Below are 6535 nucleotides of genomic sequence, written 5' to 3' on the forward strand. Positions count from 1 at the left end.
TCCTAGAGACCACCTGGGCTCGTGATGGAAATTCCAAGAAATCTACTGACTTGTTATTCCCCCTAAAAGCAGCTTAGCTTTATTTCATTTTTTTTGTGGAGCCAAAGATCAACATTATTATATAAGTAAGACCTTATAATCTCCATTAGAGTGTAAAGGGATAAAAGGTATCTTTTATCTGTAATTCATCTGGTTGCTATAGGGAGAAAAAAAGAAACCAGAAAAATTGAAAAGGTTTTTTGATTGCTTCAAGGTGGAGAGGCTGTGAGAATGCATTCTTTTCTATAGTGGGTTGGAAAAGAAGAAAATCCTTAATCAGAATCACCAAATAGTGTAACTTTTACTTCCCAAGATGCTGCTGTAGGATCCATCACATGATGGGTGGTGGCTTGCATCCTGCACAAATGAGTAGGGTAGAAGGACCCCCACAATGCACCCCTCAAATTGCCTCTATAAGCAGACTCCCAGAATACATTCTGGCTTTACGATCAAGTTGCTCTTGCTAACTAATGGTAGCAGTGGAAAAGTAAGCCAGTAATCAGGGGTCCACAACCGAAAAGTTAACAGGGAGATGGCTTGGCCTGAGAAATAGCCCTGGGAAGAGTACATGAACAAGAGGCCCTCATCACCCATAATTCCTCTCTCTCCTAAACCCTTGCTTCCACCTCCTGCATTGCATTATGGACACTGCCATCAGTGACCCAAAGCCAAGGAAGCCTCTATTAAAAGTGAAAATCAGAATTTCAGAAAACTTGTACTCATATCCACCATGGTAAGCTTGACAGCTTACCAGTACTTGAAGACTTTTCTGATGAGATTAGCAAATGATTTTAAGAAATGTGATTTTTTGATATTATATAATGAAATGCGTCAATTTGGAAGATATGCATAAGTCAGTGAACCATTATTTTCCAAATAGCCAATGAATGCATGATACCTGTGGGTAAAATATCCATTCAAAATGCAAGACAGGCCAATAGATTTTAATGCAATAAGAGTATGAAGAGCTCATTGATATGATTTCACATTACACATTGCAACTAACATTTAGGAAACTTACAATTTCTCAAATTTTGGTGTAATATCAAAGAATAGATAGTTACCTAAAAAGCTCTTAAAGTACTCCTCCCTTTTTCAACTACATACCTATCTGAGGCCAGATTTTCTTCATGTACTTCAACCAAAATGGTATGTCACAGGTTAAATGAAGAGGTAGATATAAATCCAGCTATCTTCTATTAAGCCAGACGTAGATTTGCAAACCATGTAAAATAATGTCACTCTGCTCATTAATTTTTTTTGTTTTGGAAGATACAGTCATCTTCATAAAGTATGTATCTTATCATTTAATGGGTTTATTGTTATTAATTTAAAATAAATACATACCTAATTTGTCCTCAATTTTAATTCATGTATGGTAATACTGATAGGTATAATTCACATAAACAAAAGCTCTTCGGGGTTTTAAGAGTGTATGGGGTTCTAAGAAAATAGTTTGAGAACTGCTAGTCTAAGCTAAGGATTATGCTTCATTGCTTTTCATTTTAAAATATTGTGTCTCTGATAATTGTACAGAATGTTTGTGAGATGATATAGTATGTTTTATTTCATATAATAATTCTTTGATTCTGGAAAATTAAAACATAAATATGAGGAAAAAATAAACAGTTTTGGCTGAAAACAAACAAATAAATAAATATTTGTGTCTCTGGCATTGGTGGTATAATCACTACACATGGGTTAATTTCTATGGAAAATATATTCTGAGCTACCAACAGGTGACTTACAAATATACGTACTCTGGCTCTTTGAAGAAGACACAAGGTGTAATTTTAAATTTGGTCTTGATTAAACAACCAGGTAGTGGCCATAGAAGCTCTCATAATGTTTAGATTTGCTTTGGTACTTGTTAGTCTCTTCCCACTGGAGTTCTTTGGGGGCACAGAATGGTTATTTTTAACTGCTAGAGCCAGAGGATCTGGTACAAAGTATGACGTAATAAATATTAGTTGAATGAATGAATCAACAAAATAAATACTTAGACACACAAAGGTCATTCCAGACTATTTATAGTATTTATGGTTCCTTCATTGTCAGAAACACCAGCCAGAAGCAGCATACACCTTCCAAAGATATAAGTAAAAGTTCCTTTGATGAACTCAACCAGAAATCATTTCAGAAGATGGTACTTTAGTGAAACCAATTTGATTGTGGTATTGCTTTCCCTGGTCAAGTAAGGATCAGAAATGTGTATCAATGGAGAAGGAACATGTGGAACTACACTTTCTGCAAATATTAGCAGGCAGAAAAAAATCCTGTTTATCCAAACAGCTCACCTATTGCTAGGGGTTAAGCTACTTGGAAAATATAGTGAGGTCTGTTCTTGCATCTTATACCATCATGGCCAAGTTTAGAGTGTACTTAAAAAAGTTAAATGCCTCAAAAAAAATGATTAGAAATTATTCCAAAAACACAATCTGAAGACTTATTTCTGGAAGCAAACATCGTGTTTCCTAATGTATTTCTGGTTTCTGGAAAGGCCATCCCATGCATTATGTCTATTTCACAGTGTGGGGTACGTAGAGATGATGGTATTCACCACACAATGACTCTCCAGGTTTTCAATACCTGAAGTCTTCATATTTCAGTCACTCTAATTCGTTTTGGGGTAGAAGGGTGTGTGGCTCTAATATCTCTTCACAAAATTGGATTAATTCTATTTTTATTGACTTCAAGTTCTTTTGAAGGAGAGTTGACACTGTGAGAATTACTACTGACACTATAAATCCCTGTGGTAACTTTTCTTTTTCTTTTTTAAATTTATTGGGGTGACAATTGTTAGTGAAATTACATAGATTTCAGGTGTACAATTCTGTATTACATCATCTATAAATCCCATTGTGTGTTCACCACCCGGAGTCAGTTCTCCTTCCATCACCATATATTTGATCCCCCTTACCCTCATCTCCCACCCCCCACCCCCCTTACCCTCTGGTAACCACTAAACTATTGTCTGTGTCTATGAGTTTTTGTTTCTCATTTGTTTGTCTGTTCTTCTGTTGTTTTTGGTTTATGTACCACATATCAGTGAAATCATATGGTTCCCTGCTTTTTCTGTCTGACTTATTTCGCTTAGCATTATACTCAAGATCCATCCATGTTGTCACAAATGTTCCTATATCATCTTTTCTTACTGCCGAATAGTATTCCATTGTGTATATATACCACAACTTCTTTATCCATTCATCTATTGAAGGACATTTTGGTTGTTTCCATGTCTTGGCCACTGTAAACAAAGCTGCAACACGTGTCTTTATGTATAAATGTTTTCAGATTTTTTGGGTAGATACCCAGGAGAGGGATTGCTGGGTCATATGGTAATTCTATTCGTAATTTTTTGAGGAACCTCCACACTGCCTTCCATAACGCTGCACCAGTCTGCACTCCCAACAACAGTGTATGAAGGTTCCTTTATCTCCACAGCCTCTCCAACACTTGTTACTATTTGTCTTGTTGATGATAGCCATTCTGACTGGGGTGAGGTGATATCTCATTGTGGTTTTTATTTGCATTTCTCTGATGATTAGTGATGTTGAGCATTTTGTCATATGTCTATTTGCCATTTGTATGTCCTCTTTGGAGAAATGTCTTTTCAGGTCCTCTGCCCATTTTTCAATTGGGTTGTTTGTTTTTTTGTTGTTGAATTTCATGAGTTCCTTGTATATTTTCGATATTAGCCCCTTATTGGAGGCACTGTTTGCAAAAATCTTCTCCCATTCACTTGGTTGCCTCTTTATTTTGTCAATGGTTTCTTTTGCTGTGCAGAAGTTTTTAAGTTTCATATAGTCCCATTCGTTTATTTTAGCTTTTACTTCCATTGCTTTTGGAGTTAAATTCATAAAATGCTCTTTGAACCCAAGGTCCATAAGTTTAGTACCTATGTTTTCTTCTATGCAGTTTATTGTGTCAGGTCTTATGCTTAAGTCTTTGATCCATTTTGAATTAATTTTGGTACATGGTGACAGAGAGCAGTCCAGTTTCATTCTTTAGCACGTGGCTATCCAATTCTCCCAGCACCATTTATTGAAGAGGCTGTCTTTCCTCCATTGTATGTTTTTAGCTTCTTTGTCAAAAATTATCTGTCCATATTTATGTGGTTTTATTTCTGGGTTCTCAATTCTATTCCATTGGTCTATGTGTGTTTTTCTGCCAGTACCATGCTGTTTTGATTATTGTAGCCCTGTAGTACAAGCTAAAGTCAGGGAGTGTGATACCTCCAGTATTGTTCTTTTTTCTTAAGATTGCTTTGGCTATTTGGGGTCTTTTGTGGTTCCAAACAAATCCGATGTTTTTTTGGTCTATTTCTTTAAAAAATGCCATTGGGATTTTGATGGGGATTGCATTAAATCTGTATATTGCTTTGGGTAATATGGCCATTTTAACTATGTTGATTCTTCCAATCCACCTTTGATAACTTTTCAACCAACTTCCTCAGTATAGCCTGGAAACAAACCTCATTAATCATTAGGATAACTTAAGGTACAGAATAAACAAAAAAGAAGGATTTCAAAATTCCATGAGATAAGTAGTTTAAGTGTCAAAAACAGCTCTTGGATACCAGTGAAATATCCATTGATGAGAGGCTAGTTATATAATAGTTCTGTTGTTCTGTCAAAAGAAAATTCAGAGAACTTTACTTGATATGAATCTTTTATTGAACAAGAAACAAAATGCTCACAAACAGGGAGACTTAAAGCTGAAAGCAGTTAGAAGCTTGGCTTCTGGCAGCTGTAGCTCAGTTATAAAGCATAATAAAAGAGTACATTGTTTTTGTTATTGTGACTAGTCAGTAGAAACTTACAGTCTTTTTACTGTGTAAGCTTAGTTGTGCATAGCTGATTGGCTAGGAAGCTATAGGGTCACAATAACATGAAGAAAGCTTAAGTTTTGTTTAAGGTCAGAGTCAGCATTTGGGGAAAATAAAAGAGTTTAAGTTTTGGTCACATGACAATAATAAGGTTTGGTCTATGTATATATTCAAACTGTGTTCTCCATTTTGGTTTTCCTTTAATAGTTCTTACCTGTTCTTACTGTATGACATAATTCAAGCTCAGGAAGCATTCCTTTGCTTTGTGTTTGTCAAAGGGTTATATCACATTGCAAATAAAAAATCTTCCAAGACCAAAACTGGTATCCCTTATTCTCATGCAGTGGATTGATATTTTTACCTTTGGAATTATTTCAGTAATGTAAAGAGCTTAAGTCATACTGTAAATTAATAGATCAAATTTTCTGAACAGAATCTTGGTCATATTTTTTGGTTCATTGAACTCATCTAGTGTCCCAAAGTTGGATTACAGGGTCTCCCAAATGTCAGAACTAAAACAAATAAGCAAAAAATGTTTATTAGGTATTAAAAGTAAGTGTTTTATTTTATTAATGGGACTGAAAATACCAATGAAGCAATTAGTGAGAAAAAGCAAATGGATGAAATAGACCGTAAGTGAAGGAGCACTCTACACTGACCACTCACTATTCAATCCTTACACTAGATTGTTCCATCTTCTAAACTGTAAGCTACTTGAGGGCAAACATGATGTCTTTTTTTTCTCCATAATGTTTAGCAGAGTCTTTTATACCTACAAGTAATAAAAACAGCTAGTTAGTATTTGTTGGGTGTGTGTTTCTTTAATATATCTGATCTCAACAACTTATGTGGCAGTGTAATTAACTCCAGTTTACAGATGAATAAATTGAGGCTCACAGAGATTATGTGATCTAATTGAGATTTTATAGCATCTAAAGGATTGAATCAAGATTTGAACACAGAGCCCACTGTTTCCATCATATTCATTCACCCTATTCATTTATTGAGTACCATAAATTTGCTGAATTGATCAGTGCTTTTGTGACTTCTTCAGAAAAGGACTTTATTTGGATCATAGAAATCCTTTCATTCAACTCACACAACTGTTATTATAAATAAGCCATAAAGAAAAAAAAAGGAAGTCTCTATGTTAAACAGCTTACGGTCTCATTTATATAGCACTTCTGAATAAATTTAAGACAACTATCTAAATCCACTTCAGCATTAATTTGAGTTCTTGTGAGGAAACACTGTATTACGTGTAGGGAGATAAAATATTAAGTCTAGAAGAGACTTCCAAAATATTTTTTCAGCCTTTATTTTTTAGATAAAGGTTGGTTTGTCTCCTCCTGCTTTCCTTCTTCCTCCCTTTACCCTCCACCTCCTCGCTGCTTCTGATCTGATTATTCCTCTTTAAATAAACTATATAAAATTTTATGATTTATTGTAGTCAAACCCATATGTCAGTGGTTTTTAAGCTCAATACTATTTTTCCCTTTCTATTATATTGTAAAATTCAAATCTAGTTTTGGTTCTAAACACAATGGTTTCAGTTTTCTAATCAAAATCTTGGACTAGGGGCTTGATAACAGGTTTTGATGGGGCTTTATTCTGGAAAACCTAGTATTAATGTTTTTAATATTCTGTTTAAAAGAACTTGAACAGGTG

This window comes from Rhinolophus ferrumequinum, chromosome 9, assembly GCF_004115265.2.
Source record: "Rhinolophus ferrumequinum isolate MPI-CBG mRhiFer1 chromosome 9, mRhiFer1_v1.p, whole genome shotgun sequence".
Lineage (NCBI taxonomy): Eukaryota > Metazoa > Chordata > Mammalia > Chiroptera > Rhinolophidae > Rhinolophus > Rhinolophus ferrumequinum.